The sequence below is a fragment of the Nipponia nippon genome, unplaced genomic scaffold, assembly GCF_047370975.1.
Source record: "Nipponia nippon isolate SJK-2023a ecotype South Korea unplaced genomic scaffold, ASM4737097v1 scaffold_1, whole genome shotgun sequence".
In the NCBI taxonomy this organism is placed as follows: Eukaryota; Metazoa; Chordata; class Aves; order Pelecaniformes; family Threskiornithidae; genus Nipponia; species Nipponia nippon.
In genome coordinates this window covers 1,818,884-1,840,592 of record NW_028262290.1, presented here as the reverse complement: position 1 = coordinate 1,840,592, position 21,709 = coordinate 1,818,884, and positions in this window count along the sequence as shown.

Genomic DNA, 21,709 nt, shown 5'->3' with positions numbered 1-21,709 from the left:
CTGGCAGCTTGGATCTAGCTACCATGAAACTCATTCCCTCAGCTTCACCCACCAGCGAGCTACCAGAAGGCAATACCAAGAGTTCCCTCCTGCCAAGCACTGCAGAAACACACTCTGACAAGGTCATCTCTGCTCTGAAAAGCTCTCAGTTCAAACTGCATGTGGGATTCATCTCCCCTAAGTGCCTACAAAAGGGGTATGTCCATCCATGCCAGTTATCTTTGAACCCATTATGGTTGATGGCGATCAAGTCAATGGGGCTCGGGTCATCATTCATCTGAGCAGTGCAGACGTCGTGCTTCAGGATGACATGATCTCCACTGAGTCACTGCCCTTTGACTACAGAGTGGTCCCAGAGTGAGGTCAGATATCCGTGCCTTCACTGTAGACGGCTAGAGGATGTGCATTAGCTCCATCCTCTGCCCTCCGGGTGGGAATAAGTGCTTGCACCCCACATGGGCTGTTCCTGCAAGGCTCAGCAGCGCTGGGAGAAATGGCCTCGCATGATTGCAAGCATCCAGAAGGAGAGACCAGCAACCTGCCTCCCTGCTGCCCGAGACGGCTTGGGGGAGCTCAGTGTGGCAGCCAGGAGCCCAGCCCTGCTTACAGACTCAATCTGCTGAAGCCAGCACGTTTCTGCAGACTAAGCAAGTTTACCAATAAAACCCTCTCGTAATCTACCACTGTTCAGGGAAGAGAGAGAGAGAGAGAGAGAGCAACTGGGCCGCAGTGTCCGTGTGTAATAAGCACTGGAGATTTAAGTGGGAGAGAATTACCTTAAATACATATCTATATAGGGAGAGAATATATAGGTATACTTAAAAAAAAATAAAAATGTACTGCCAAAGAGGAGTAGAACCAATTTCCCAATTTCAATCTCCAGCATGCTGGGACTCAGCTTCTCAGATGTTGCCTGCTTTGCTAAATTGGCTGGGCTGAGGGCTGCTCCGTTGCTTATTTCGGCTCATTGTGGTGCATTTATGAAGGGCTGTCACACAGGTCTGACAGGGTGATGAATTGACCGGGCTCACCAGAGCTTGAGGAAGGTGGGGAGGGAGGAGGTGGGAGGGGGGTTTGACGAGGGCTGGAAGAGGTGATGGGAGCGAGAAGAGAGGGCATGAGATGGGGGCAGAGGGAAGGGGGAGGAAACCATCCCGAAGGGTTTCGCTCTGTAATTGATTCCACTGGCAATAAGCAGCCAAGCCCAGGGGGAGGCTCACATATATGGGGGCTGGGGGTGGGAGAAATGGGAGGGAGAGGATGGAGTGGAAACAGCAAGTTAAGCAATTTGTTGCACAATTCCCAGGGGCTTATTACTTGGACTTTACAGTAACAGCAAGACTTGGTGCTGCTGTTAGGGGTGAGAGTCCTGGATAAAATACTGCTGCACAGATGGATCCCATCTTCTCAAACTCGGTGTCCCAGGATCTGGGCACCTCTCTGCTGGCGGGGCTTCATGGGTGTCAACACCAGGTTGGCAGCAAAGGGTGACGGGGAGTAGGGCAAGCAGGAGAGATGGTAAATGCATAGGTTAGGGCTTCTGTAGCATCTGTCTCTTGGGTATGTGGATGCAGGTAAAATGTTTCTTTCAACCTGCAAAACAGAAAAGATAAAATAAGTCAGGTAGCCACTGATGGTAAACCAATGGGTGTAAAGGAGATATAGATATATTGATCTCTATCTGAGACAGATAGTATCCATCCAAATCTATCTCCCAAGCATATTTATCTATTCTCAAATCTCCCTCTAGTCATTTGCCCATCTCCGCTATAGATCTCTATCAATTTCTCTATCAAATTTTATGTCGGTAAATCTCCCTCCCTTCTACGTGTCCCCGAGGCACATAACACCAACCAGACATACAATGGTAAGGAACAGTCCAACGTGTTAGCATATATCATATTGGTAATGGCAATAAAGCCTCTTTTCTGTCCTGCATGGCCTGGAACACCCTACTTGAAAAGCCCCAGGTGGACCCCGAAGCCCAGGACAGCAGGGCCAAGCTTGCACCGAGCAGTTGTATTGCCAACAACTGGGTGCAAAAGGTGAGGAAGGAGAAGCAGAAACATCCCTCAAAGGAGCTGTCCTTTTTCAGCTGACCATGAAAGGCAGCATGCTGACAAATGTGTCCTACCTGGGGTAGCCTGGCCGTCCACATTGAGAGTTCAAGGTCTGTCCACATCTACCTGAAAGGTTACAATAGGGAGGGTGCAGGATACCTCCAGACACTGTAGACAAAAATCATTTTTCATGATGAAGATCAGAAGACTGGTTGGAGAAAGCTGGACCCTACGCCTCTCATGGTGAACAGCTTTTGGGCTCAGCCCCAAGCCCTGTCTCCAGCAGGAGAGACCTTTTTGGTGTAGATTTAGTTTTGCAGATGTAAAGGAAGAATTTCCTTATGTTCCCATCTTTGACTGCAATACATGTAGCTACTCCTTAAAGGACAGGAACAACATAGCTAAAAGTGGCTTTCTAAAATCTAATCTTAAATTGCAGCAATATTAATATTGGCTATCTATAGCTATAATACAGGAAATATATAGATAATATAGTCCCTTCTCTGCAACATATATTCTAATAAATAATCATATAATCTAATAAATCTTCACTGTGCACTAATAAGCATATTTTTTCCTACAGAAAAGCCAGTGCTTTCAAAGTGGCTTCATCAAATTCCCCACCTATCCCAGCAGATATATCCTTTTTTATAATTACACTTTTTGTCGATTTCAAATACAGTTAAAAATGTGCAAACCAAGTCAATTTTTACACCGTAAGTTTGTGTGATATAGGGCCCTTGTGTCTCAGGCGGCCAGACCCCCCCCCCCCAGCGCTCCTCTCCTCCCTGATCCTGACATTAAACTACTCCACTTAGACTGGGTACCTGGTGCCAGGCAGGCTGACCTCATTAAAATAGATTACTGCAGAAGTAAAATCTAAAAGGTAATAAAAATTGCCAATATTTTTTACTGGGACACACATGTATTTTCTTTTTTTTTTCCCCTCTGTATCTCAGTGGAAAAAGCTCCTCTTTGGATATCAAAATATCCTGCCTGCTGCTGAAAATCCACATTTTCAGTATTACCCTCTACGCAACATGTTAGTAGTGACCTGGACAAGTGAGAATGCATTTACTTTTACTTCTTTTGCAGTTCTAGTAATTTATACAGGCGATGTAGTGATGTGACTGCAGTTGAGATGAGCTAAAGCTTATAAGCAAGACTGGGTTTCTAGGGAGAGACTTCATGAACCTGAAAATGTTCCTATTTTTTCTAATCATATCAAGTAGCCCTATAAAAGCTATTACCTCTCCAAATATTCACCTTGATGAAAGAGATGCAAGAATTTTTAATTTTCCCCAGCGTTTTTTTCTTCTTTCCATAAGAAACGTGTCCCGTGGGGTTACCTCCAGGGCATGCAAGGAGCATTGCTTGATGGCTTGTAACCACAGGTGCTTGACCGGAAAAGTGACAAGCAGCATAAATGTGGTGACTTGTGTCAGCACGTGGTCTCCTGCCAGTCTGAAAGGGCTGCCTGTGTGCACAGCCATCACATCCAGAGACACTTGTGCCAGCAGCAGCCTGAAAACATCAGCAGGCAGGAGATCCTCTGCCCAGTCAATGCCACCACAAGCCCAGGGAAGAGGATGGACAAGCCCTCCCTCAACCACAGCAGGCTAACGCAGTTGGAGACATTTTATTTAGCCCACCATACTTTGTCCAGCAGGACCAGGCACTTATGGGGTTGATTGGGATATATTCTTCTTGGGGAGCTCCCAGACAACACTGACCTAAGCAGGGAGGAGGCTCAGCTGGGAATGCACCTGCAGTGTGGCTCCATCATGCCTTTTCCATCTCAGAGGGCCCCATGCTGGGTCTTGGATGGGGGCAGCTGCCTGCAGGTGGCCTGTAAAGCCATGGAGTGGAAGAACTGCCTACCTTAAACCCAAGCAGGGAGTGGGAGGTGGAGGCCAGTTGTACCCAGGATCCTCTGGATGGGCTCAGGGAGGCTCCCATGGGCAGGACCATTATTATCTGCCCTTTCTGAGAAGGAGATTAGGGGTTGGCAGGGTGGCTCAAACCAGACATGCAGGCAGTGGTCCCGTCTCTGAGAATGGCTGAAGTGTCCTGTGCCTGGAGGAACGAAGACCACAATGAGATGGCATGCTCCATGGGGCAGGCTCCTTGAGGAAGGAGGATTTACATCCCAGCTGGAGTTCAAATTTGCATATTATCATGCGGGGCGGGGGGTGGGGGGGGGCGGCACAAACTGGAAACTGCAGCCAAAACAAAAATGCATGCAGCTAATTAAGTGTGAGGGAGAGGCACTTCCCAGCTGGGGGCCAAGGAGGGAGCTCTTAATCCTGTTTCACCAGCCTTCCCCAGCCAGGGACATAAGGGGAGAGATTGGCTTTTGAAGTCCCCCTAGAAAGAAGGTCTGGCATTCATGGGCTGTGGGTGACCTCTCCACCAAGCCCCTGTACCCCCAGACTCTTCCCATTTACAGCTCCTTTGCAAGGGATTAGAAATAACAACCTCCCTTGCCCCTGGTGCTCTGGGAAGCACTGGGGAGTGATTTACTCTGTGCAGGGGAAAGGAGATTTATCAGTTCTTGGAACCAGTGTTTATGAATATTCCTAAAGAGGAAAATCAATCAGTTCTATCATAACATTGCCATTTTTCTAAATGATAGAACAAGCATTTTTATACACCTCGCACTGGCTGGTTGAGAATCGATAGGAATTATGAGCTCCTCTCTGAATTTACTAATGTTCTGGCATCATCCCCTCCCATCCCTGAAGCTAAGACAGGGCGGATACTCAGGCTCTGTCTCGCCTCTTACATTGTTACCCTCCTTCTTCCCGGTTTATACTTCTTCTACCTCCTTGGCTTTCAAGTCACCCAACAAGCCCAGCCTGCCTGTGCTGGGCTGGACAAGAGCAAGCTGAGAAGAAAAGACCCTGAGAAGCATCATGAGGTTAAAATCAAGGGCTGGATTTGCCTCTCGCCTATGCCAGCTTGGGTTAGATGCCTGGAGGCAGGGCTCACCTGGGAAAAAGATGCCTGAGAGTTTTTCCTGTCATTTCTCTTACCAGTGAGTCCAATGCAAAATGAAATCCAGGGACCCTCAAAACCAACCTAGCCCCTTAAAATTTGCAAGAATAGATCATACTTTTGGTAAACTTTCCACATTTCATAAAATAGGTCCTTGGAGAGAGACATTATCCATACTTCTCTGATCACTAAATGAAACAGTTCAGGGGGAAAAGCCAGGAGAGTATCTCCAACAAGACTCTCTCCCTCCCCAGGGATGTGAAATCTCAAACCTTTCGCAACATTTAGCTGGAAGGAGACCTCAGAAGATATTTTTCATGCTGACTTGGTTGCCTTCGTGTTAGGTGGCCACAATCCCCTTTCTTCCAGCCTATCTCCAGATGTGCCACTGGAAATACAGCCCACATAAATGTGAAATAAGAGCCAAAACCTAAAGAAATGTACCCACACAAGGGGTACAAGGCATGATCAGCTCTTCAGTTGCAGCTCAAAATCCACCCAGGGCTGTTCCCTGTGCTGCTGAAGTTGCTCCCTGGGGAGATTATTCCCCTCTCCTGTGTATGTCTATCTGTTTGGCAAGTTTTCCACTATGTGCACGTACACCTACACATGGCACCCAGTGCCATGAACCCCCTTCTTGCTGCTATGACCCTTCCTACTCTGGTTAACTGGTTGTTTTTCTTCCCCATGGATTTATCATGTTGTCTTGTGCATCCCTTACAAATTTCACATCAGGAGATGTTTGATATAAAAGAAATTCTCTGGTGCAAGCAGGGATTAATTCAGGAAACCCATTAGGTTGGAAGAAATGCTCCTAATCCTCCCACCTTAATGTTCAGTAGTTATGTCCCCATCTCTCTATTTTGATTACTTTTGCAGCATCTTTCTCCTCATTCCTGAGCGCTGCTGGTCACCAGCTCTGCACCGGAGAGACTAGCTGAGGGATGTGCCACATCTCCATTAGGAGGTCTGCGCTGGATCAGCCCCCACAAAGCCAGATCTACTGCCTCCACTGCTAGCCCTTACAAGCCCGGACATCCCCCTTGCACGCACCCAAAAACACCTCCGTGGGGAGAAGAGGAGAGGCCAGTGCCTCTAGCCTTGATTTTAGCCACTCGGTCATTTTTTCTTCTTGGGAGACATGAATCTTTGCAATAAGGGGCAGGCAGGCTAGCGATAAATCCCACTAAAGGTAAAAGTGATTGATTTTAGAAGACACTGTTTAAGAATTTGTTTTTCTAATGGATCCTAAAGTCCTGTCATCAATTTTGCCAAGCTCAGCGGTGCCAGGAGGCTGCTGTATCCTGTTCGGAGAGGAGGAGGGAGATGCGGAGAAGAAGAAGAGAAGGGGTGGGTGAGGTGGGGATGGAAGAGGGGGGGCTGGAAAAAAGGAGTTCATCATATGTCCCTTGCAGATGCAGTATCCTAAAATGTGGATTATACTCGACCATAAATACTAATCCATTAGTTGCTCTTTCACACGCTGCTGGCTGGAATGCTACCTCCATTTGCCTGCATGATAATCTATTTGAATATCAATGTGGCTTCATGTTAAACTGCTTCCCTTGGAGTTGCAGATGAAGGGCAGGCGTGCAGGGCCTGCGCTTTGGGGATAGGGTACCGTATCGGGGGCAGAATCGGAAGGTAATTATTGAAATCCCTCTTCGCTCTGAAAGCTTCCTCGCAGCCGACCAAAAAGCAAAAAAAAATTAGAAAAAAAAGGAGTAAGCCAGGCCGCATTGCTTTGGTCTTTAATGGGACATTAAAAGAAAGTTCTCCTTTATTTTTAATTCCGCCAAAGGACTGCATTGATTTGCTTGGTTCCCAGTGATGGGGAAAGGCGAACACAGCCAAACGATGCATAACAAGAGTCTGCACGGGGCAAGCACTGCTACAGGGGAAGGGAATTTCTCTAAATAAATGAGTCCCCCACAGCTGTGGAGGAGCCTGGAAGCTTGACAATAAGACTGCTACAACCCCCAGCCCATCCCTTCCCCTTATCCCTTACAGGGATTGGTTTTCTTCTGTGGGTTCTGATAATAGTGACAAAATCCCAGAAACCGAACCAAAATTGTCATTGTTTATAAGGTCACAGAGACCTTGCTTGCCCAAGCCAATGCAGGGATCTGTGAGCCCCTTGGAAATTATCGTAAGACTGGGATCTGTGGCCACAGTCGTGGCTCGTTACCTCTGTGTTTAGGGGAGGTAGATCCAGCCTGGTCCACAGTGAGCAGAAAGAGGCCCCACTTGGTGCGTATCAGCTCACTCTCCAGAAAGTTACTCAGCTTGCTACACCCATTTTGCTTTCCTTTAATGCAGATGAGGAAGTAACCCTGGTTCTTTCAAAAGGGAACAGTATCTTCGTAGTGGCTCACGTTCCTGTTGCACTCTTAACTGGATCTTTTTTAATTGCTTTTTTCCTTGCCTTGAGAAGTCTAGATGGGACTTAGCCTGTCAGTAGAGGATGAAGCTACCCTACCTGACTTGCAAGGTCTTCTGGCAGATGTTCCCCTCAAGGGAAACCCTCCAGCAAAGAACCCCAATGTCCAGAGCATAATGGGTCAAGGAAAAGAGCCATATTTATCCTGGGAAGGTTTGGGCAGATGATCATAGGCACAGATAGATAAAACACAGCCTCTTCTTAACAGATATCCCAAGCATAGTTTGAGAGTCCTGAGCATGAGTTGCAACCAAGACAGGTAAGTTTTAAACATTTCATCCATGGGGACTGGAGCATGGCCAACAGAGCTACATTGACTTCTTGCTTTGTTTGACACAGCAATGAGAAGCCATTAAATGCCTCCTGCTCAGGATGTTCATCCTTGATGAGGGGCTTCTGGAAGGTGGCCAGCTAAACCAGCCAGCACTCAAGCAATGAGGAGAAGGGTCAGAGGAGAAAATACAAATGCCTGACAGAAGAAGCCAACAGTAACATTGACCAAGTAAAAGTTGTGCTCAAGTAACAGCCACAATCTTGTGGGTTTGTTATATCAGCATTAACTGCACACTCAAGGCATCAGTAGGTGATGGTGAAATCTCCATGATCTTTTGCAGACAGACCTCTATGCATTCCAAGACTTTCTGGGCCAAACAGTTAAGTAGCCAGGATCCTTGCAGATATAGCCATGTGCCTTTTCCTCTCCCTCCTACCTTCCTTCAGCCCCTGCTCCCATGTCTGGCTTTCTGGGTGAGTGCTCCTCGCTGGAGAACAGGTCCAGTTTTAAGCCCTTCACATGAGGCCAGTGCCTGATCCCTAGACTGAGTTTGTAGATTTTGGATCTCCAAGGTTTTTAGGTGAGCCAGGGCTCTAAGCAGCTCAGAAACAGAGTGTGTTGGGAGACTGGGTATTTAAGCATTTCTGGGGGCGAACGGCAGCTGAGCATCTGCTCTGGAAAAGCCTGACTAGGAGGAATATCCACAAAAGGCACAGAGGACATGAGGACTTTTAGGAATCTGGGCTCTTGTGTTTTCCCCAGTGTATACAGCACCCAGAAGACTGAATACAGCACAGTTTTTCCTGGGAACATCAAAATAATATATTACAAAGACAGGAATTTTAGTGGCTAAAGAGTTCTAGGGTCCAGCAAAGATGTAAGTAAAGCCCAGGTCCCTGGCAGTAGGGAGTGAGGATGCTGGTCCTGGCTCTGAGGATGCTTTGATCTCAGACCTGGCTCTGCAAGAGATCTCCAGAAATGATGAGTACCTGGTACCTGGTCTTGGTTTTCTGCCTGCTGTACCAGCTGCTCCTTTCTCTGAGGAGGTGGTCAAGGCTGGGAAGGAGAATGGCCACCCAATGCCAAGCACAATGCACTCCCCACTGCATCGCTGCACCCCTCCCCAGGCTGCCTCCTGCCTGCCTCCTCTCCAAGGTCTGGCACAGGTTCCCTCCCTCTCCACACCTCATCCATCAAGCCAGATGATGTTGTTTGCCCACCCCATCTTCCTCGGCCTGTCAGTGCCCAGAGAAAACAATGATAAATAAACTGGCACTGAAGAAACTGTCTCCTGCTGCTTGATTTATCTATTATTTGTGTTGTAATCCAAGCCCCTTCTTCTCTTCCCCTGCACCCCAATCATTAACTCTTCTTCCTCTGCCTCAGGTTGTTTTCCTACCTGTAGCCCTCAGAGACAGCACATAGATTTTTACATACTCTTTATAAGCCTTGGCTTTTGTCTAGAGCTGAAATAGGCTGAAGCAAAGCAGATGGTACCCACGACACGTCAGCCCCAGCGCAAGGTTAGGAAGGTGAGACCGCAGAACCTGGGACCTGTTTTATGTCCAGCCCTCAAGCCTGGCTCTGAAGTGCCTTTCCATGTACAGAGCAGCCTCCAAGCAAGTTTTTGGAGGAAGTTTGGTACAGAAAGAACAAAAGTCCATGTGCCACTACATAAATTGCACTGTGCTAGTCATATTCATGCCTACCTGCATACACAACGAGGAGGACTTCCCCAGTTCTTCCCTGAACTAATGACTTCTGTCACCTTGAAAACACTCACCCTTGATGGTGTGATAAGATGCACTGGGCATTTTCTCTGCTGTTTGTTTGTTCCCTGTTTATTTTACGTTTCTGTAAAAAGACAGCTGAAGTGGGACCCTTTGAAGGAGCTGCTTTTGGGGATCACCTGAGCCTGGGAAGCAGAGAGGAAGAGCCACAGCACACAGCTGGGGGCCTGCAGCTCCTGCTAGAAGATGGAGAGACTGCAGGGAGCAGCAGGGAGCTACCAGCCGGGTCACAGAGCCCAGAAAACTCTTCCTAGGGACCAGAGGAGACTCTGCATGGCATGGTGCTCACTGCAGAGGAGGACTAGGCACACCACAAAGTGCTCCCTATTGCAGAAAGGAAGCACAAGCTGTATTACAACCTTATGGGCTCCTACTGAATTTTCAAGCAGTAACTCCTGCTTTCCCCTACACCTTTCTTCTTTGTACATCTGCTGAAGCACCGCACCACTATGCCAGGAGCTACGAATCACCCTCTGTACCTGAGCAGGGCAGTTACAGGTTAGACTCCAGCTCTCCTCAGTCCTGTGCAAGCACAGTGCGATTCCCTGTCACCACACTGGGGACCAGAAAGCAGCCACCAAAATCATGCTGGCAATCCCATCACCCACATGGCCTGTCCTAGGGCTGACTGTTGATGACAGCGCACATGATTTCCAGCAGAAAAGCTGTGGTGGGTTGCAGACAAGGGGTTTGGGTTCAAAGCCTGCTCATGCTGAGATTGCCTTGTCCTGCACATGGGGTTTGGCAACACTGAAAAGTGGCAGTGAAATGATACCTTTGGGGCTTCCCCATTTCCATCATCACCACCCCTGCTCCCTGCTCTCTCCAGCTGTGGTCACTGAGGACCTGTGGGCCAAGACAGCAGCAGCAGCAGCAGCAGTGGGCAGAGGTGAGGGGCAGGGCTGTTGGCTAAACTACAATTTTCCTTGCCTTGTGCAGCTTGGTTTGAAAATATTAAAACTGTTTTACATAAGCTAACAGTATATCCATGACCAATTATCAGGACTGATGTGCAGCAAGACGTTTCATGTCAGAGCTCATAGTTGCAACCTCTCTCTCCTATTTCTGGCACTATCCTTCATCAAATAACTCTGTAATGGTTTTTTTGTTGTTGCTGTCCCACACAAAACAGTGGGACACCCGTATAATCATGGAGAGGGATTCACCTGTGGCCTGTTAAAGTCAATGGGAGATTCTCCACTGCTTGAAAGGTTTGAGTTAGACCCTGGGAGAAATTACTTCTGTAGGCTCCAAAGCCCAGCCCTGCACCTGCCTGGCCTAGAAGAAACATATTTTTCTGGAGACACCATAATTTCCAGTATTGATGTTCTCAAGATAGTTCACATTATGTTTCTGAAAAGGCCCAAGCACTTCTGTCATGTCTGGCACCATTTATTATTGCTATTATTATTGTCAAAACAGGGCCACTTTAACTCCAAGATGTAATACTCATAGTCCAATATTCAGGAAACCTTGGTTAGGACACTCTGCAGGGCACCTAGCTGCCTAGCTCTGGGCTGGGGACATCACCATTAGGAGCCAGGCATTGAAATGTTACCTGCGGTGTGACACAGCACCACAACCTGCTGTAGGCTTCGTTTTTCACAGCTTATCTCAGCTACAGAGGCAGAGTGATTTAAAATAATCCTCATAATCGCTCCTCTGACCCTCTTGCCAGCCTTGCACCCTGCTCACAGAAGGGTGCATCTGGTTCTGTGACCACCTGCCTTGGCTGTTATTATGATGTTCCTTCCCACACAATAAACCAATGAAGGCAGTTCCATAACACACAAAGCGATAAAAATATATTGAATGTTTAATCAAACATTCCCCTCCTTTATTTGCCTCTAGATTGCTAGTTATTACATCATCTAGATCCTTTCCTTTTTTTAGGTGCCATAAAATTATCTCTGGCTCTTGCAGTCTGTGAGTTTATGATTAATCAATTACTTAGAGAAGTTATCTATTAAAAATCAAAACGTGATGTTCGGTGCACTTCCAATAAAGCATCATACAGCAAGAGATTACTGGTCTAATCCTTTTCTTCATCAGTTGCTTATTACCAGTAATTGTGTTAAGGGGATCACAGGAGTCATTAAGTAAACAGGGTGCACTAAAAGTGTGTGCAGCATAACAGGGAAAATTACCTAATTAGTGATAGATGGTGCTGGAACAGATTAATTGAAGAGCTCTTTCCACCAACTTCACTCAGCCTGATTCATGCCTTGCCTTGAAAATGTGGCCAGTGAAATCACTGTACGGCTTGAGTAAGGTTGCTTTCATGTTACACTGCCTCTGTCTAAATGATGCAGGGGTAACACGGCAGTTTGGATTTGGATCGTCCTTCCATCAGCTCCCCAGGGGACCCAGGCACAGATCTTCAGCTCTGCAAAAGTGAGCTGAGCCATAAATAGCAGAGGAGAGGACTGGGGTTGAACAGGGAGGGCTCTGATATCTGCAGCGGGCGCCTGAGAGCTCAGATCCTCAGGACCAATTTTAGGAGAGGAGCGGTTGTTTGTGCTCACCCTCCTGGGGAACCTCTTCCTCTTCAACATAATCCCCTCCGGGAGGGGATTCAAACTGTTTCTATGGTGGCCCACCCTGCCTGCAAACACTAGCCCACGGAGTCATCTCCTCCAGGGTGGCAGGTAGAGCTCTGTGATTTGAGTTTGCTGGGTATCATCACAACCCAACCCCTGGTGAACAAGCCTGTTGTCAACAGCACAGCAAGCAGCAGACAGGGGCTGGTGCCTTAATTAGTAAAGACAGGACCAAATAAACAAGGGGGTTGGAGTCCCCCCTGCCAGATGTTCCCCGATTTCAGGAGCCTTGACAGCACAGCATGTGGGAAAGGATGGGGCTGCTCCCGGCCACCATGTACCCACCCCACAGCTCGTGCAGCGAGCTGCCTTCCTCAGAGTTGTCAGTTTGCAGAGCTCATTTAGAGACACCAAGCAATTAACTACCCCGTCGGCTCCCCCGTCCCCCTCTGAGCCTGACATCTCAGGAGAGACAGGGACCGCAATGCAGGTCTCTCCCCAGCAGTGTGAGTGGCTCATCTCTGTCTTGGCCCATGCAGGCAGCGCTCAGTAGGTCTCATTTGTTTGCATTTGCCTGGTGCCTTGACATGATGAAGTAAAAAGTTTTAATATTCGCCGACATGAATTTTTAATGCCTGGCTCCTGCTCCCGTGTCATTATTTGCCTGCGCTTCAGCAGTTTTGGAGTGCGTTTGTTTAGATAATGTTCCGTTAAAGGAAAAAGGGGGTGGGGGGAAGCCTGTACCTTTCTCCCCATAGTGACCATTAAATTATATACCAGTGCTAGGCTGGTGTTCGACAGGTGCTGGCGATGCAACTTCCCCTCACATGAACAGGGGCTGCAGCCACCCTGCGTGTGGCAAAATTAATGGGAGAACTCTGGTATTGAGGTCAGCAATGTGATTCCAAGGAGCTTTGGTGTGTAAGAGAAATTGAGCGTTTCTGCCTTCTCCTGCTCTTCCTCAGCATCACTCGCACTCCTCACCCTCAGCTGCCCTATGGACAGCATGGGAAAGGCAGAGGATGAAGGTGACAGGAGGAAGAAAGAGAGGGAAAGGAGGTTTTTGGTGGACTATAAAGCTGAGCTAAGGGGAAAATGGAACAGCACTGGTAGAAGGTGGCACAGGCCTGAGCACAGCAGCAAGGTCTCTTTCTGCAGTCCCACTGACTGAGCTTGAGGAGGGGGCAGAAATGGGTTAGAACAGGACTGATTAGGTGGAAATATAAATGGTTCTGTACTGCATCAGACAAGCAGGAGAGCAGTGGGATGGGTCCACGAAGGATCTGACCCTTGTGTATGGTTTGTGTTATAGTAATAGACTGTACTGAGGCTGAGTCCAGGGCTGATATGCCCTAAAAAAGAGCTTCTACAAAGACAAGCTCATGAGTTAATAAGGAATGGATAGAGAGAACATTAGGTGATCTACAGTGATGGATGGATGGATGGATGGATGGATGGATGGATGGGGACAGGGAGGATGGATAGGCAGAATCACACTGAGGTTTAAGCATAAAGCCTCATCCTTTCTCTTAAACATATGAGCTGCTTCGAGTTGAACCTCCCAAATCAGCACCCTACCCCCAGCCTTCCCTCTTGGTCGCACAGCCTTTCTGCTTATTCACTCCTTCAAAGTCTCAGAGGAAACTGTTGATGAGGAAAAGAAGGTGATTGCCCACCCTGGCTGTATTTCAAGGTTCAGATGCTTTTCACCAGCGCCCTTTGCAACACAGAAGAAGTCTGGGGTCTCTGCTCTCCCCCCCCACCCCCAGGCTTGGCTTTGACCCCCGGCTCTGCTCCTGTCTCTGTCCGTGGTGCTGAGCGCTGCCTGCAGGCTCTGCTCCCCAGCCCCCTTCGAGGGTCCCACCCCCCTGAGCACCCCTGGCGGGACCCTGGCTTCGGATGGATCAAAGCGTTACATTGTGCACAGGTTCAAGGAGAAGACAACTCAGCTGCCTAAGCTTCCATCTGGCAGTATCTAAGCCAAGCCGTGGTAAGGAGGAGGTCTGAGCAGCGCCGGAGATGGCAATGGTTTGTTCAGGGATGGCAGCCCACACTTCAGCTGCTCATGTTTAATTTAGCTGTCCAACACAGTGGCTGAGAAAACAGCCAAGAAGGTCGACTCTAAAGTGTCAGGCTGCAAATAGACCACCCGCTTTTCTATGTGGATTTTCAGAGCCTCTCTCTGCATCTGTAGAGTTCAGGATCTCAGGGATTCATCGTGGGATTGTAAACAGTAGTAATCTCATAGCGTGCTTGGTAGCAGGGAGCTGGGGAGCAGGGAACTCACCAAGTGAGTGCAGTTCACCTGCTTTTCAGTTGCAGGCTTGGAGAAGGACAAGTTGACTTGCCTATGGCTTGATTCAAAGCCCAGTTCAGCCTCTGAGACTCTTCAATTGCTTTTATTGAGCTTGAGACCAGCTTTTTAGTGAGTAGGGCTGCAGGTTGTTTCAAAAGTAAGTCATGCTTGAACAATGAACAATTCCTGTGGGAACAGGGGTAATCCAGTGTTCACAGTATAATTCCCCACGCCACCAAAAACCTGAGGTACAGGCAAGTTACATAGAATCATAGAGTCATAGAATCATTAAGGTTGGAAAAGACCCTTAAGATCATCAAGTCCAACCATTAACCTATCACTGCCAAGTCCACCACTAAACCATGTCCTCGAATGACATGCCTGTGCCTGAGGACACATAACAAGTATAACAACAGGTACTCAAGTTTCTGGACCCCTGGTCTTGTTTTAGGACATTAGTTCCCACTGTCTCAGAACTAAGTGAAGAGACTTTTGCTGCAAAGTGTTTTGACATATGGGAAGGTGGACAAGTCAAGTTATGCGCTACTACTCCACAGTGGAGAAAACTCTCTAGACTTTCTTACAAAGTAGATCAGGGTATATGAGATCCCAAGCCTACAAGTTCTCTGAGGTTGCATGCAGCTGACCCTGTAACAGCAATGGATTATCTCAGCAATGAGCTGGGTGTCCTCTAGGAGAGCTCGTGGGTTGGAACATGGCTCAGGGCAGAAGTAACAGGAGCCTTCATCTCCTTACAACACAAGCCTCAGGGAGCTGCTGTCCGTTCCTAGTCCTTTAAAAGCTGGAGACAGCTCCAAATCGGGATGCCCTTGGCTCTTGTGTCTGTCAGCAGTCTCCTTCTGGCCGCCCGACACCAGTCCAGTTCCACACAGGCACGAAGGGTCTGCCCGTGCTGGCGGCAAGCAGGGGGTTACATTTCACACACTCGCCTGCCTCTGTCTCGAGGAGATAAGAGCAGCACAGTCTCCATTAGGGAACATTCTTAAGTTACTTGTGTCTCGGCTCCGGCCGATATGTAATCCAGGGGAAAGCAGGTGCAAGAGAGGGGCATAGCCAGGTGGCTTCTCTTTAAAGCCCGAGGGCGAGCTAAGGATAGAGGAGGAAAAATAGAGAGATGAGCTTCACCTCCAGAGGGAATTAGCACCCTCTGCATGCTATTAAAGGATCCAGCACAATCCATGGGCATGTCAGATGGCACAACCCCAGCACCACCCCTTCTCACAGCGGCCAGCATTAGCTCCCATTGCTGTTCTTCCCAATTCCTCGTGCTGCAAGGGAAGACAGTGAGGATGCACTAAAGAGAGGTTTGAATCACAGCTTTCGACAGCAAGAGCCGGGTGATTCAGATAAAAGAGGGATTTCTTTTGCTGGAGAAAATCTGTTCTCCTTGTATATGGACCAGTTGGCAAGGGTGGAGTTAGCCTTTCCTAATTTTAAGAAATAAAAGTGCCCACATGCAAGCTAGTTGTCTGAGCCCCCAGGATAGTCAGTGAAATATGGTCAGGGCTCTTCTGACCCAAGTAGGCATCTGCTCTAGGACGAGAAAACTCACACCCCGCCATCCACTGAAAACTCAAACCAAGGACATGTTAATGGATTGATGAGCACCTAAAATTAGGAAAGGCTAACTCCACCCTTGCAAATCCCCACCCCTCACCCCAGCTAGAAGGAAAAGCAGTCTCAGCTGAGACCTAGCAAGTTCCTACGGACAAGTCCCTGTTTTATCATTCATTTGGAGTACAAATGTTAAAATTTGGCATTTACGGATAGTTAGAAGAATGAAGCATTCCACTGCGGGACATACCACATACTAGACAGCTTCTCTTCATTTCTCTGTTAACTAACCTGCTCAAAGGCATATAACTTCATCCCAGAGGACAGATCTGTGAAAAAAAATAAAAAAAGGGTGCTGTGTTTCTTTCACCTGGGAGCGACATGGCTTTGATTCCTCTGCTCTTTACCTTTGCAATTCACACTTTATTAAAACCATTAGACCCTCCATAAATACACTGATAATGATCAAGTGGCACTTCTTTAATAGACAGTAAGTAGCCTGCTACGTCTCAATGAAGCAGGCTGTTAAGCAGACACAAGACATTTCCCACAAAGACACTGCTTCTCGGCGTTTACGCCCTTCAGATACTTAGGGAGATGTCACATCATGTCTTGATCACTGCTGCACTGATTCAGCTCTTTTTATCTTGCCCTTGTAAATCAATCCTTCCAGCCCTCAGTCATTTGTCAGTTGTTCTTATATGAACTCCCTGCCATTTGACAATATCTGTCTGGTAAGAAGAAGCCCAGAAATGAGCACAACTTTCCATATACATTAACGTTGAAGCTCCGCCATCCCTCCGGGATTTTTGATCTTTCTGCTGTTCATTATTTCCAGAAGGCTGTGGAAGGCAGCTCTGCTCATGAAGTGGCTTCTTGACTGAGAGCTGAGATTTGCAAAAAACCCAAACAAACAGGGGCTTTGCCCAGACTTTAAGACTGCTCTTATACATTAATTGTGCCTGGACTGTCCTCTGCCCCTGAAGACAGCCAGCACTGAAGAACCCACAGCCGTACTATTAAAATCCCTTACCCTTCAAACAAGATGTCCACAACTGCATGGTGATAATGGCCAGTGGGTGGTCGTGATTCCTGATTCCTGGGAAGCATTTGAAAAAGGGCTAATCATCCTAGGTCATTAGTATGTCCAGGACTGTTCCAACAGCTGACCAGTTTAACAGTTGGGTTCCAGTGTTAGAAACACTCACACTCTTAAATTTACTAGTACCAGTGTGGTCCCAGTGACCTTGGCTCTCCTACTTTCCATGCAAAGAATGAGGAAAATTCCCAACACATTATAATTCACTCATGGGAGAAAATGTCCAGCCCAGACTGTGAGACCCCAAAGAACAGGCTGAAGGCAATAAGCAATTGAACTGTAAGCCAGAGGACCAATTTTTATGTTTACAGACCCCACACAGCTCCTCACACAAATCCTTCTTCAGATTGTTTGCACTGATCCTTCTAGTATACGACTGGTTTCTTTCATGCGGGAAGAACAGTCCATGAGGGTCAAGACAAGGTCTGAGGATATGATATTTGTGTGTGGATCTGAACTTGGTATTACAGTGATGGAGCAGAGCTGTTTGCCTGGTAGAACAGGCGTTCCCTGCCAGAATGAAAACCTGATTTATGAAGCAGAGGCCCTGTCACTAGAAGATAAGCCCTACTCAGGGTCAATCCTCATCAGCAGCAGGTTGAGCTAGAGAGTCCGTGGCTGACACAGACCCTGCTATGTTGCCTATGCATGCAGCAGAAGGGTGCTAATGACCCAAAAGGCTGAGAAGTAGAAAGCAACTTGTATCTCTGTTAGCAAAGCTGGTTTCACTGGGAGCCATATTCCTCTCTCCTCCTGCAGATGTGGTAAGGGACAATGAATTCATCAATCTGTCATTTAAGATTGTTCGCTTGACAGCTCCAAAATGCATCTTAAAAAAACCTAAACATTAAGGGCTTTAATAATTTAAGTTACTCTTAAATATGCCCTGCAATTCAAATCCTTGGAGTGGTTTAAACATTTGAAAGAAGTTCAATCTGGACAGTGATTTAAAGCCAAGATAGATGAGTTCAATTTGGCTGTGCACTGCAGACTGGCACAGGACCTGGAAGGCCGTGGACCTGACATCACTTTGCACTGAGAGTCTCCAGAGATGTCCATATGAAACAGTGATTAGGTGGATGGCCAAGTGTGGAGTGGGATGCAGAGACATTGCCAGGACAACTCCAGACTGGGTGAAGGAGAGACTAGAAGGTGCTAGGATTACTATAGTTTCAGTTGCTGTCTGACCTAAAATCTGTCCATGGAGAGACACCTCTGATGACAGTGAGATTTGGATCCAAATGGCAGTGTTCTCTGACTAACTCTCAGCTTTCTCTGCTGTGAAAAAATGGCCTTGTGATTTTGTAAACCAAAATGGTTTTAGTGGTTCAGAAACAGGCACCTCTCAGGTATAATTTCTTTGATCATTCAAGTGGGACAAGCCACCCCATCAAAGTGCTAGTTTTTTTCTCCATTAACTGTGAAGAGAAATGGGGCAAATTAGTTTTGAGGGAAAAACCTGAGATATCCACACTGTAGGTATCCAGACTGGTTGGATGAAATCCATCCTCAGTACTAGAGCAGTTCAGTATCACCACTGCTTTCTCTCCCACTAGCGCTGATCTTCATAGAAATTGCCCTAGATTCTGATCTCTGTTGGGTTCTACACATTAGTGCTTTTATTCCTACTAGTCTTATATTTGATCTGAGACCAATATAGCCCCAGCACAATGAGATATCAAATCTGTTGGCTGTAGACAGTACCAGGATATAAATAATGGCAATGAGGTGATCACCCTAAACAAAGACAAAGAAAGAAGATCATGAAAAAACTAATGTAGTCTCAATTCTCATCTCTTTCTTTTTCAAATGCTTTGAAAGTTGTCCTTTGTAACGAAATCTATCTATCAACATTCAAGAACTCAAAAACGTAGTTACACAGGTAATGAATTTCCAGACTGAAATAGCATTTTGTTCTCTATTGCATTGGCTGAAGAACTGCCAACTCACAGACCCAGGTATGAGACCATGCTATGGTGAAGTAGAAGATGAAGAAATAAAGTCTGTAGTTCTCCCACTACAGGTGCTTTTAAACACTTCCAAAATTTGCAAGTCATTTGTGAACAACAAAAACCACTTGCAAATGCTCACATGGAAATTCCATGTGGAAATTGATTAAAACATAGGATGCTATTTGTGTGTGTAAGGGAGTTGTGGTTAGGAACACAGGACTGCAAGAGCGTACAGGAGGCCATAAAGTCCTGAAGGTCCTAGCACCTCCACTTCACACATCACAAATGATATCAAGAGACCTGAAACTCGTTTTTTCTCCATAGCCCACCTTGACTGAAGACTGTATAAATTGACAAACACCAGATTGCAAATGCAGATCTCAGTCCCAGTCCACTGAAAGGAGTAAAGGATCCCCCATTAGTTTTCGTGAGATCTCTGAAGAGCCCCAATGGGGGAGAACTGATGTCATGAGCTGCCACCTTCTGTAAACTTTCTCCCTGAGGCTTAAACATGATCTTACCTAGCACATTCAAGAGTTATCTTCATAACACCACTCCGGCTAACAAGAGGCTGCTCCATTACTGACTGGAGATTAAATTATAATCACATCCAATTCCTTTCCCCCCATTCCCAGCAGTTTCATTACTCTCCATAATCAGACACTGACTCACATTCTTCAGACATGGCAACCAATATTGCCTTCCATATTTCACAATAAAAATTGCATGTGAACCCATGTCACCGAGAATTAATTTTTGTAAGACAATGTTTATATTAACCATTCATTTATTGACTTCTGTTTTGTGGGTCAATTTTGAAATTTATGCTCCCCTGAGATCCACACATTGACCTCCTTTTCATCTCAGGTCAATATTCCCTTCTCAGGTCAATAAATCTTGAAACTGACCGTAGCAGAAGTCAATAGTATCTGCATATTCTTATATCGTCAGAGGGTTGGTAACATACAATTGTGTGTCTGAGAGGTGAGGAAGCACGAGAGACACCCAGAACTATTGAATGAGGTATTAAAATGGGATTCTTGCTCAATAGCTCTCCTTCCCATCCATCTATAGAGTTAGATCTGCCAGCAGTAGAGAAAATCGTTGTTTACGTTATTTATTTGTATATAAGCATGTGAGCATCCCATCACAGAGAGACAACCATGTTGAGAACAAATAAGAAATGGAGGATAGTAGGTCCTGGCCCTAAAAAGCTTCCAATGGGTACGGACAGGTGGGGCAGTTCAAAGAAATGGCATAAAAGTGACGTAAGAGTATAGAAATCATATATCTCAAAAGTAATCAGAGGACCCTCAAATATCTCATCAAAGGAGAATTTTATGCTGGGACTGAAAAGAAAATGAAGAGGTCACTTTGTAGAAGTTCATGGGAAGTTTCTTCCAAGCCAGGGAAAGCATCAATCTGTCTGCATGAAAATCTGCTAAGGGAGCAATAGCATCTGCACTCTTGGGTTGATCGGAGACGAGAACTGGTCTTCTGGCTGTGAATGAGAGATGAGAGGCAGGATGGAGACAGACTGCTGAGAACTCAGACAGAGAAAACAAGTTGCTGATGCACTAAATGGATCCCCAATCTGCCAAAGACAGTTCTGCATGCAAGCTAGCAAACTGTGCCTTGAGGCTCCAGGACCCAGCTGCCTTTGTGGGTCGAGTCACTCATTGATGGATGGTCACCCAACAGTGTGGCCAACATTTCCTCTGGTCTCTTGCCTCTTGCTGTGATTCTTGGGAGTCTGAAAGATCCATGTGCCCATGGATCTCCCTCTTCTTTCCAGGCTCCTCCTTTCCGTCTTCTCTTTGTGTGGAGTCTGTGCAGCCTTTACCTCCACGGAGGCACTGTGGACTCTTTTACCCAGCCACATGTTTTCACAGATTTTTCAGGAAATGAGTTATTTAACAGCCCTCCTTTTCTGTCAAACCTAATCAAAGTCGTCCTGGGAATTCAGAGCTTACAGGGGCTGGGGACGGCCAACAGGCAGAGAAAGACACACAAACAACAGGTTCCTCTCTGCCTCTTACAAACTGGCAATAACTTCTGCTGGGACTGAAACTGCTCCCTCCTTCTGGCCATGCCATGAACCCTCTTGAGTCACCATATTAAGATGACCTTTAGCCTAAAAGCCCTGAAGCTCAGCTTTAAATATTGTTCTGCCTCCTGACCCTTCCTTTAAATCAAGGCTCTGCCTGGAAAGGTGTGGTTGGACTGGGTTTGCCATCTGGCCTCCCCCAAGCTCTGGTGATAGTTGCATGGGCAGTATTCATCTGGTCTGTTATAAAGTTATCAGGGCTGGGTTTTTACAGGCAAGCAGTAGGAAAAAAACTCTTAACCAAGGAAATCTTGATGGCGCATAGATATAAGAGCAAGGATATTTCTCTTTAAAGAGAAATACCAGAGGATTTTGAACCAGATTCCAAGTCAACCCTTCAAATTGCCCAGAGACCATCATGCCTCACACAAGAGTTGGCTCCTGCCAGCGACACACCTAGCATGTTTCTACCATGTTGGACCGGCTGGCGAGGGAGAGCCAGGAGAGGGTGGGGAGGTAAAAGTCCATGTGGCAGAGGGCTCAGAGGGATCTTTGGAGCATGGCAGGACCAGTGTCAGCATCCTGCAAAGCAGGGATGGGTGTGCAAACCCTGGTTTGGAAACAATGATGCACCAGGAT